Source organism: Triticum urartu, chromosome 5A (genome assembly GCF_056163025.1).
Source record: "Triticum urartu cultivar PI428250 chromosome 5A, HENAU_Tu73, whole genome shotgun sequence".
Lineage (NCBI taxonomy): Eukaryota > Viridiplantae > Streptophyta > Magnoliopsida > Poales > Poaceae > Triticum > Triticum urartu.
Window position 1 is genome coordinate 152,913,000 of NC_141877.1, and position 12,863 is coordinate 152,925,862.

Genomic DNA, 12,863 nt, shown 5'->3' on the forward strand with positions numbered 1-12,863 from the left:
AAATCGTAGTGGATTAGGAACGCGCGGTAACGAGCAGAGACTCACGATCGATGTGGCCCCGTCTCCCCGTCTCGAGTACTTGCGGCAAGGGCTACGAATGCCCGGCCACGCCTTGTAAGTATCTCGCGGGCACCTTCCAGGTCAACCCGTCTCCACATCACTCGCAATTAAGCTCGCGTAGGTACCCCTCAGGGTCGACCCATCTTTCCAAGTAATAGGGGTAAAGTCCATGTATCCGTGTGTCCAAACATCAAGGGGAAAACACGAGGAATCACCCCCGGTGAATTCCAATCGATGTAATCATCAAGGTGAACATAAGAGGAACCACCCTCGAGGTTCACACTTGAGGGGTTGCACGACAGGGCCGTATCAGAAGTGGTTAAGGAGGAAATCACCCTTGATGACCACGACCGAATAGCTACACTACAGGTTAACAACAGAAGTGCTGAAGAGGTCTCACCCTCGGCTCTCGATAGTAACCAAGTAGTGTCGAGCAACTAAGAGGAAAGTGATGTGCGGTGTCGGGGCATGGTCTTCGATCCCGTTGATCGGGTCTTCAATGATGAAGCAGGGGCAACAGGGACAAGGTGGGGGTCACTGATGTATCACTAACCAACCTATCCTAAGCAGTTTAGGATAAGCAGATAAGGTATGAAAGCAGGTAACAACAACAGCCTATGCATCAGAGTAGGATCATACAGAAAGCAGTAGCAGTTCTAATGCAAGCATGAGAGGGAAAGAAATGGGCGATATCGGAATGCTCAAGGGGGGTTTGCTTGCCTGGTTGCTCTGGCAAGGAGGGGGGGTCGTCGTCGACGTAGTCGATCACAAGGGCAGCATCGGTCTCGGAGTCTACCGGAGAGAAGAGGGGGAAGAAACAATAAATATAAAGCAAACATAGCACCACAAAGCATAACATGGCTATAAGATGTGCCAGGTGTGACCTAACGCGGTAGGAGGTGATACCGGCGAAGGGGGGAAACATCCGGGAAAGTATCCCCGGTGTTTCGCATTTTCGGATGAATGAACCGGAGGGGGAAAGTTGCGTGTTCGCTATGCTAGGAATGCGTGGCGGACGAAAGGGCTGCGTATCTGGGTTCGTCTCGTCGTTCTGAGCAACTTTCATGTACAAAGTTTTTCCATCCGAGCTATGATTTATTTTATATTGATTTTAAAAGATTTAAATTATTTTTAGAATCTATTTAATTTATTTAATTCAACATTATCCAGAATAGTGTTTGCTGACGTCATCATGACATCAGCATGACATCAGCAGTCAATAGAGGTTAACTCGTCAACCTGACGTGTGGGTCCCACTTGTCAGTGACACTTTTTAATATCTAGTTTTAGTTAATCTAAACAAGGTTACTTAGGGGCGGGCCCCACTATCATTGACTGCTTAATTAGTTAAATAACTAATATTTTAATTAGCAGATTAGTCAGGTTAATTAAATAATTAGTTAATCTAATCAGAATTAATTAAGTTAATGTATTCTTTAATTAATTAATTAATTTAATTATTTTATTATTGTTATTATTTTATTTCATTTAAAAAACGTTCTGGGGGCAGGGCCCCACTAGTCATTGGCCCACAGGGGCATAGCGGGCTAACGGGCACGGTTGCTTGGGCGGACCCCGTGAGCGTGAGGGCGTAACCCGCCCAGGCGACGCGGCACAACCGGGCGGGGGCGTCGGCGGCCAGGGGCCGCACGAGCGCCAGCCGGAACAGGGCGACGGGGACCAGAGCCGTGGGCGCGCGCGCCGGTGAGCGACAGCGCGGCGCAGGCGGGTGGAGCGGACGACGAGGCGTGGTGAGGCGACGATTGGCGGCGGCGCACAGGCGAGCGACCAGGGAGGGGCGTGCGCGGTGGGGGGGTCGAGCGGGACGCGTGTCGCAGGCCAGCGGGGTGGGCGAGACGAGCGCCGTGCGGGGCTGGCGCAGCAGCAGCGACCCCGGGCGCGGCAGGGACGCGGCCAAGCATGGTCAGGGGCGAGCGGCGTTCGGGCGAGGCAGCGGCGGGGCGCGCGGGCACACTGCGAGAGCGCGAAGGAGGAGCCGGGCACGTAGACAGTGTGGGGGCTGCGAGGCGGAGTGCAGCGGCAAGCAGCAGTGGAGGCGGGGTGTGCGGTCGGAGCAGAGCGGGAGGCGCGGCGTCCGCCGCGATGCGACCAACATGGTGCGAGGAGGAGGAGAAGGAGGGAGGCCTCACAGGGGGGTTCGTACGGTTCTGGGGCAGTGGGGCACAGGGAGGAGGTCGGCGACAACACGATGCAGGGGAGGATGACGATGTGGCGGTCCGGCGAGGTGGCGTCGTCGAGGCGGTGAGGCGACGACGGCGACATCGGGCGGTGGTGTCGTCGGGCGCCGCGGCGAGGCGCCCATATCGGGAGGGGGAGGAGGCGCAGAGGCGCCTTAGGTGATGTTGTTCTCCTTAACAATTAAATGTTATGGAATTTTGGCTAAATGATGGACTATTTTGCAGCAACTTTTGTGCAACTTCAAAATTCACTTGCAAATTGAATTTGATTCCTAAGTGGAATTTAAATTGAGATTTGAATCAAATGTGATTAAGCACTGTTTGAAAAAATGATTAGCTTAATCACAGAGGGTTACTGTAGCATGACACTGGGGGTGTTACAACAATGGACAATGACTTACCCATTGACTATCAGCAACATGATAAATTATACCTGCCTCCAGAAGCTTTAGTATTTCATTTCTTACCACTTCTTTCATCCTAGGATTTAACCATCGTTGGTGATCAACAACCGGTTTAGCGCATTTCTCCAATTTTATTTTGTGCTGGCATAGAGTTGGACTAATGCCCTTAAGATCATCAAGAGTATATCCAATAGCAGCACGATGCTTCTTTAGAGTTTTCAATAATTTCTCTTCTTCCTGCTCTGAAAGTTAGCACTAATAATAACTGGATATACCTTCTTTTCATCAAGATAAGCATATTTAAGAGTATCATGTAATGGCTTAAGCTCAAACACGAGATCACCTTTGGGTGGAGGAGGATCCCCTAGAATTTCAACATGCAAGTTGTGTTTCAAAATAGGTCCCTGTTTGAAGAATACTTCATCTATTTCCCTTCTTTCATTCATAAACATATCATTTTCATGGTCTAGCAAATATTGTTCTAAAGGACCATTAGGAGGCACGGCAATAGAAGCAAGACCAATAATTTCATCTTTACTAGGCATTTCTTTATCATGGGGTTGTCTACGAAATTTAGCAAAATTAAAATCACGAGACATATCCCCTAAACCAACAGTAACAATATCCTTTTCGCAGTGTATCTTAGCATTAATATTATTCAAGAAGGGTCTACCAAATATAATGGGACAAAAGTCATCTTGTGGGGAAGCAAGAACAAGAAAATCAGTAGGATATTTAATTTTCCCACCCAAGACTTCAACATATCTAACAATCCAACTGGTGAAATACTATCTCTATTGGCAAGTTTAATAGTAACATCAATATCTTCTAACTCAGTAGGTGCAATATCTTGCATAATTTCTTTATGTAAATTATAAGGTATTGCACTGACAGTAGCACCCATATCACATAAGACATGATAACAATGATCTCCTATTTTAACAGAAACAACATGCATGCCAACAACAGGTATATGTTTATTTTTAGTATCAAGTCTAGTAATTCTAGCAGCTTCATCACAGAAGTAAATAACATGCCCATCAATATTATTGACCAAGAGATCCTTAACCATAGCAATACTAGGTTCAACTTTAATTTGCTCAGAGGATTTAGGTGTTCTAGCATTACTCTTACGAACCACAGTTGAAGCTTTAGCATGATCCTTTATTCTTACAGGAAAAGGTGGTTTCTCAATATAAGCGGTAGGAACAATAGGATCAACATTATAAGTGATAGTCTTTTCTTAAACTTTAATAGGTTCTCCTACTTTTACTTTAGTGCGAGGATGATATTTAAGACACTTCTCCTTAGGGAGATCAACATGAGTAGCAAATGATTCACAAAAAGAAGCTACTATCTCAGAGTCAAGTCCATATTTAGTGCTAAATTCACGAAAAGCATAGGTATGCATAAAAGATTTAACACAATCAAACTTAGGTGTCATACCCGACTCCTTACCTTCGTCGAGTTCCCAATCTTCAGAGTTGCGTTTAATTCTTTCCAATAAGTCCCATCTGAATTCAATAGTCTTCATCATAAAAGAACCAGTACAGGAAGTATCGAGCATGGAGCGATTATTGAGAGAAAGCCGAGCATAAATTTTTTGAATAATATTTTCTCTTGAGAGCTCATGATTGGGGCATGAATATAACATTGACTTAAGCCTCCCCCAAGCTTGAGCGATAATTTATCCTTTGCGAGGCCAAAAATTATATATATAATTACGATCACGATGAACCAGATGCATAGGATAAAACTTCTGATGAAATTCCAATTTCAATTGGTTGTAGTTGCATGATCCAATATCATCACATAGCCTAAACCATGTCAATGCCTTTCCCTTCAAAGATAAAGGGAAGACCTTCTTCTTGATAACATCCTCGGGCATACCTGCAAGCTTAAATAATCCACAAACTTCATCCACATAGATTAGGTGCATATCAGGATGTAATTTTTCATCTCCTGTAAAAGGATTAGCTAGCAGTTTCTCTATCATACCCGAAGGAATTTCAAAGTAAAAAATTTCAGTAGGTTGAGGAGCAACTCTTTGCTCTACTGGTCGGGGTGAAGATACCCCGAACAAACCCCTCAAACGATTATTTTCCATAGTAACAAGTGACAGTAAATTTCAGCACACTATATAAAATTTTCCATACCAAATTCAACCAACCAAAGGCGCTTCACTCCCCGGCAATGACGCTAGAAAAGAGTCTTGATGACCCAAAGTATAGGGGATCTATCGTAGTCCTTTCGATAAGTAAAGTGTCGAACCCAAGAAGGAGCAGAAGGAAATGACAAACCGTCGCTGTCGATGAGCTTGATGTTGTAGCCAACTTTCCCGAGATATAGTAATACGCAAGCCCGCTGACATGAAGCCTTCGGCATGGCAACGTAGTCAACGTCTTCGCTGGCTTCCATGGCGACGTGTTGCTCTGGGATGGACAGGTCGGGGCGAACGGCGGCCACCTCGCCAACGTCCGGTAGAGAGACCATGATAAACCTCTACTTGGCTGAACGCTCGTCGGGCTCCCCGGGATACGTGGTCGAGCTTAGGCTGTGACATTCTGTAGCAGGGGATGTGGATCTGGTGGGGAGGGACAGCGCATGCCTCATCTAAAAACTCAGGGGAGTGGGGCGACAGTATGGGAATCGTTGGGTAACCTGAACTTTATTATCTAAGCTAGGAGGAACGGGCAGACCGGCAGGGGTTGGCGACAGCGCCTGATGACCCACAAGTATAGGGGATCTATCGTAGTGCTTTCGATAAGTAAGAGTGTCGAACCCAATGAGGAGCAAAAGGAAATGACAAGCAGTTATCAGTAAGGTATTCTCTGCAAGCACTGAAATTATCGGTAATAGATAGTTTTGTGATAAGGTAATTCGTAAATGGTAACAAGTAACAAAAGTAAACAAGGTGCAACAAGGTGGCCCAATCCTTTTTAGCAAAGGACAAGCCTGGAAAAACTCTTATATAAAGGAAAGCGCTCCCGAGGAAACATGAAATTATCGTCAAGCTAGTTTTCATCATGCTCATATGATTCGTGTTTGTTACTTTGATAATTTGATATGTGGGTGGACCGGTGCTTGGGTACTACCCTTCCTTGGACAAGCATCCCACTTATGATTAACCCCCTTCACAAGCATCTGCAACTACAAAAGGATAATTAAGGTAAACCTAACCATAACATGAAACATATGGATCCAAATCAGCCCCTTACGAAGCAACACATAAACTAGGGTTTAAGCTTCTGTCACTCTAGCAACCCATCATCTACTTATTACTTCCCACTTCCTTCCCCTAGGCCCAAACAATGGTTAAGTGTCATGTAGTTGATGTTCACATAACACCACTAGAGGAAAGACAACATACATCTCATCAAAATATCGAACGAATACCAAATTCATATGACTACTTATAACAAGACTTCTCCCATGTCCTCAGGAACAAACGTAACTACTCACAAATCATATTCATGTTCATAATCAGAGGGGTATTAATGTGCATAAAGGATCTGAACATATAATCTTCCACCAAATAATCCAACTAGCATCAACTACAAGGAGTAATCAACACTACTAGCAACCCACAGGTACCAATCTGAGGTTTTGAGACAAAGATCGGATACAAGAGATGAACTAGGGTTTGAGAGGAGATGGTGCTTGTGAAGATGTTGATGGAGATTGACCCCCTCCCGATGAGAGGATCGATGATGACGATTTCCCCCTCCCGGAGAGATGTTTCCCCGGCAGAACAGCTCCGCCAGAGCCCTAGATTGGTTCCGCCAAGGTTCCGCCTCGAGACGGCGGCGCTTCATCCCGAAAGCTTCCTTCTGATTTTTTTCCAGGGAAAAAGACACCTTATACCAGAAGATGGGCATCGGGGGGCTTCCAGGTGGCCCACGAGGCAAGGGGTGCACCCAGGGGGTAGGGCGCGCCCCCACCCTCGTGGACGGTGGGTGGCCCCCCTCTGGTGCTTTCTTCGCCCAATATTTTTAATATATTCCAAAAGTGACAGGGGGTAGGACTTTTGGAGTTGTGCAGAATAGGTCTCTAATATTTGCTCCTTTTCCAGCCTAGAATTCCAGCTGCCGGCATTCTCCCTCTTCATGTAAACCTTGTAAAATAAGAGAGAAAAGGCATAAGTATTGTGACATAATGTGTAATAACAACCCATAGTGCAATAAATATCGATATGAAAGCATGATACAAAATGGACGTATCAGCGCCGGTGGCACTAGCGACGGCGGCGAGCTAGCGTTCGAGGGGTGGAGGGGGCCGGGTGGGGGGACTATGGAGGGGGGTGTGTTTGAGTATACGCCGCCGCTACTGAAAATTTTAGTAATGGTGGGTGGAGATGGTGGTGGATGAGGGAGGGCGACGATTCAAATGCCTCCGCTACTGCAATTTTACTATAAGGTCAGTGCTGGAGGAGTGTGGGCGACGATTGAAGTACGGCGACAATTAAAATTTGGGTAAAGGAATTGATGCGGGGCGGGAGTGCCCAAGATCGTGCACGGTCCAATGAGAATATGCGTGTATGATAATAAGGAAAAGTGGCGGAACCGCCGATTTTTGCAATGCTCAAGGCGGGTAGTTTGTTTTTATATTTCTAGCTAGCTGGTCTATCACACATGGTTCATCCTAATTTCCAAATAAATTTTCCCGCCTTTAGATTGCGCACATTGTGATTTTACGGCGCACTTGCATCGCACATGGTTAAGCCAGTACCTCCACCCTTTGCTCACGCTTGCGTAGTTGTGGTGATTTTACAGCGCACTTGCATCACACACGGTTGAGCCAGTACCTCCACCTTCGCTCGCACTTGCGCAGTTGTTGTGATTCACAGTGCACTTGCATCGCACGCGGTTAAGATATTATACCCGTGTCCGTTGAGCGTCATCAGAGTCTTCGCAGCAAAAAAATGTTAGAGAGGGTCAGACCGTGTGCGATGTGGCCCAAATATATATGAGTGAAAAGGGTGGTCTGTGATGTTCAAAATACCAATGCACAACTTTGACCGCGTGGGCCCAAGGTTGGGCGCATCGTCGAAGATCGATGAGAGGGGCCAGAAGTCAAGAACCACCTAGAAGTGGCCAAATATATGTAGGAATATTGGGTGTGATGTTTAAAAGTTTAAATACACAATGCATAACTTTGGTGGCACCTGCCGCGCAAACCCGAAAGCACCCTTGGATATATCTATAATGACATAATGTCGTAGCTAGCTAGGATACTTGGCCCACCACCTCCCACTTCGTGTCAGCGGGGCGGATGCATGTAATGATACTTTGGTCATACATGCATGTCGCCATGACCTACCATAAGACGAACCAATGAACCTATCGTTTGATCAAACGACAACTGTTGTTGTCGATAAACCACTTGGGCCAATAGATTGAACCATCGATACTTTGGTAATACATGCATGTCGCCACGACCTACCATAAGACGGACCAATGAATCTATCGTTTGGTCAAATGATAGTTGTTGTTGTTGATAAACCGCTTGGGCCAATAGATTGAACCATCATAAAAATCACACGAGAGGGACCACAGAACCAGCACCTCTTGCATGCGGCCCAAAATGATGTACGTTGGGAAGGGGTGATGTGTGTTTTCAATATAGAATAATGTACAATTTAGATGTGGTTCCTACCTCTCGATACAGACAACAATCATGAAGGAAAGGTAGTTAAGGACGAGATACGCAGGGTACGATGTAGGTTGAACCTAGCAATCCGAGCATGTGGGAGGGAATCCCAACAACGCATGAGCTCAAGCTTTGGTTGAGTGACATGTGGTGGTGACCGGCCCTAACACGAACTAGGAGGAATCCATTCATGGCCAACACATACCCCTCGTTATCGGTCAAAGGGATGCTATATATAGACACTCGGGAGCCCACAAATATTGTGTCATCACAAAAAACTGCACAAGGGAGACGTGGTCGATCAGAAGACCCCTTACACTGCATGCGGCACGAAAATATGTATGGGTATGGTGGTGCGTGATGTGTTTAAATCCCAAATGCACAACTTCTATGGGCCACCAACTACATTACAAACCGAACACCATACTCGACTCCAAGCCTGGTTCAATACGTATGATGTTGGTTTCCCAACTTCAAGGCGGTGGGGGGGGGGGGGCTCGTCCCATGCATGCGCTCAAAATTTATTTGGTCTAGCATGGCACGCATATATACCCCTATATAGTGCGTGAATAACTTTGAAAGTTGGTCGTTGGATGAAGCCAATCCGACGGTGTAGAGATGGCAAATCCGAGCACTACTGGTCGTTGGATATTGTCTACATTCCACCATATTCTACCACATATAAAATCTAGAAGACTCCATGGTTGAACTTAAGCATAATACACAAACCTGAAAACACAAGCAGTTCTCCTTTGTTCTAGAATCTTCCATATCTTAATTGCCCAAACTTTTTTCCCTAAATGACTTGTCACTATTTGTTTTTACTTTATGCTTTACAATGCATAGTTCCATGAATCTTAAAATATTTTTTTTATAAAACTAATTTATTTTGAATGAGATGAACTATAAGAGTTAAACGAATATCTACATCATGCATATATGACTCAAAGTTTACATGCTATAGTGTGGTATTTATTCATATTTTGGTTACAAAATCCCATGCGTGCAATGCACGTGTACCTTACTAGTATCAATAGGAAACCACCATGGTCAAACCCTTCTCGTTGTTGGGTCAAAGGGATAGATTGTGTGGGCCCCCCTCATTGTCGGTAAAGGATAGTATATATACCTCGGGGTGCGCACAGATATGTGTAGCGTCTATAAGTCGCACATGGGAGACATGCTCGATAAGAACACTCCGCCACCTATACCCTACATGCGACCTGAAAAAGGTTTATATAATCGCCATGACAGGTCAAGTCAATCATTCTTTAATTTTTTAGAGCAAAAAATAACCAATAAAAACATAGTCTACAAATTAGCAAAACAAGGATCCAAAGGTTTATATAATTGCCATGATAGGTCACTATAGAGATATTATCTCTATAATGACCGTGTCATGGCATTTAAATGAAGCTTGAGATATGAAACTTCCCACCGGGTCACCCATCCTCGGACTACTCCAGCCCGAGCATGCTTAACTTCTGCGTTCTATTCGACTGGGCTAGCGGATGGGAAGATGCCCGTTGCTGTTAGGAATTGCCTCCTTGCCATTAAGGTGTTTCACGCTAGTCACCCTATGGGACCTACTCCCTCCTATCACACACATTTCTGCTTTTGGAAACTGTGTGCGATATTTACATGGCCGGTGTGTCGCCGCTAGCCTTGAATGAGCACTAACACTGATAGCGGGAAAATGATGGGAGAAGAGGCAGGAAACCGATGAGAGGAGTGGCGGGAAATAGTAGCCTGTTTAGAAATATAGTAGAGAAGGAAGTGTGAGCTAGCACGACACATGCGCATAGTGCTTACCCATGTACTGCATGTGCTGTCAAAAGGGCTGAGGGTTGCTGTTTGGTCTGGGAGCATCCAATGGTGCACACGTAGGATCCGTGGGGTTTGGGTTATGGCCAATCAGAACGCACGACTCAGATCACACGCGTAGCATAGGGGGAGGGGGCATCGGCCATGGTTTGGTAGGCACACGACTTTCGTGAGTGAACCATTGTAACACCCTCAATGTGACTATATCTCCCACGTGTCGAGGCACGACTTAGAGGCATAATCGCATTGAAGGCATATGTCGCAAGTTAGGCAATCTTCACAACATCCCATGTAATATAGATAATAAAAGGGGAGATAACATAGTTGGCTTACACTCGCCATGTCAATCAAGTACAGAAATAACATTACATCATCCAAACACTCATGGCCCAACTACGACGCCAAAATAAAACATAACCCAACATGCGACACGGTCCCGATCACCCCCAACTGGGCACCACTACTGATCATCAGGGAAGGAAACATAGTAACGTTGAGAGTCCTCGTCGAACTCCCACTTGAGCTCAAGCGCGTCTCCTGGAGCGGAATCATCAGGCCCTGCATCTGGTGTAATAGTAATCTGTGAGCCACAGGGACTCAGCAATCTCGCACCCTCGCGATCAAGACTATTTAAGCTTATAGGTATGGCAAGGTAAATATGTGGAGCTGCAGCAAGCGACTAGCAAGATATGGTGGCTATCCTGTTCGCAAAAGAGAGCGAGAAGAGGAGGCAAAGCGCAAGCGATAAACTAGAGAACAACCTGCGCAAGCATTACTCCAACACCGTGTCCACCTCCCGGACTCCGCCGAGAAGAGGCCATCACGGTAACACACTCAGTTGGTTCTTTTTAATTAAGTTAAGGTTCAAGTTATCTACAACCGGACATTAACAAATTCCCATCTGCCCATAACCGTGGGCACGTCTTTCGAAAGTTCAAATCCCTACAGGGGAGTCCCAACTTAGCCCATGACAAGCTCTCATGGTCAACAAAGGAATAGACCTCCTCCCAAGACGTTCCGATCAGAGTCGGTATCTCGGTTCTTCAAGACACTTCGACAGGTTAAAACAAGACCAGCAACACCACCCGAATGTGCCGACAAATCCCGATAGGAGCTGCACATATCTCGTTCTCAGGGCAAACTCAGATGAGACTAGCTACGAGTAAAACCAACCCTCAAGTTTCCCCGAGGTGGCCCCGCAGGCAGCTCAGTTCGGATCAACACTCAGAGGAGCACTGGCCCAGGGGGGGGGGTTAAAATAAGATGACCCTCAGGCTCCGGAAACCCAAGGGAAAAAGAGGCTAGGTGGAAAATGGTAAAATCAAGGTTGGGCATTGCTGGAAAAGCTTTAATCAAGGCGAACTATCAAGGGGTTCCCATTATAACCCAACCGCGTAAGGAACGCAAAATCCGGGAACATAACACCGATATGACGGAAACTAGGGCGGCAAGAGTGGAACAAAACACTAGGTGAGAGGCCGAGCCTTCCACCCTTTACCAAGTGTATAGATGCATTAAGATAACATGGCAATATAATGATATCCCAACAAGTAAATAAATGTTCCAACAAGGAACGGCCTCCAATCTTCACCTGCAACTAGCAACGTTGTCGTGGTCTTGTCACGGCAGATGTCCTAGAGAAAGGACTTAGTCATGGAGCCATCGCGACGGGTTAGCTTGAAGGGGTTAAAGAGGACACAAGGACGCAAGAGGGTTTATACTAGTTCGGCCCCTTCAAGGAAGGTAAAAGCCTAGGTCTAGTTGTGATGGAATTGATGGGGTTTCGATGACTAGGGAGAAAACAAGCTTCGCCTATGTCTCGAGTTGTTGTCCGTCGTCCCTGAACCGCCGCCAGGTCGCCCCTTATATACACGGGTGACGCCCGCCGGTTCAGAGAGTCCCAACACCGGTTCATACTCGTATCCGGGTTGGTCCCTCCTTGTTCCTAACTTACAGTAGAAGTATATGCACAAACGTCGATGTACGGCTACAGGTTGTAAACCGACTACGGGCCCTGGGCCTTCATCTGCCTCTTTAGGCTTTAACACCTTTGATCTACTGATGAAGTTAATCTGGCCCAGGTAGGCTGGTTTATGCCCAGTAGTAATATCCCCAACATTAGGCCCCAGATTGATTTGAACAGGTTCATGTCAATCCTTAGCAAAAATCTTCGTCTTCAACATCTTCTTGCAGTTGTTGAACCGCCGTGACGTCATCTTCTCTGTTTGCTGTAAACCGGCGTGACATCATCTGTCATAAAGAAAACATCCATGATATCCTCTTGTTTAATAGATTTGCAATGACTGAGGTGACCGCCCCACTTCCAAAATCTGCGGTCCCTTGATTCCCGTGCCTGACACATGTCCTTTGCCTTATAAATAGGACCGAAGGGTCATTTCTTTTCTTCCCTTCGTGCCCTTCTTCTTCGTCTTCCTCGCATCGCCAGTCTCAAAGCTCCGCCGCCGTCATCGTCTTCTGCATCACCCTTGGTCGCTGCATCAACTTGAACGCACCAGAAAGCCGCGGCGACCTTCCGCGTCTTCCTCAGCTCTGGTAGGTCTTCTGTTCTTCTCAACATAGATCTGATCTAGGGCTTCGTGTTCTTGCGGTGTTCATCATTTGTTCATACTCATGTACTAGCTCCTGGATGCACATGTGAACCCTTGCTTTGTGTAGCGGTAACTTTCAGTATCCGCTGCTAGTTTCCTGACCAAAACCATAGATCTCA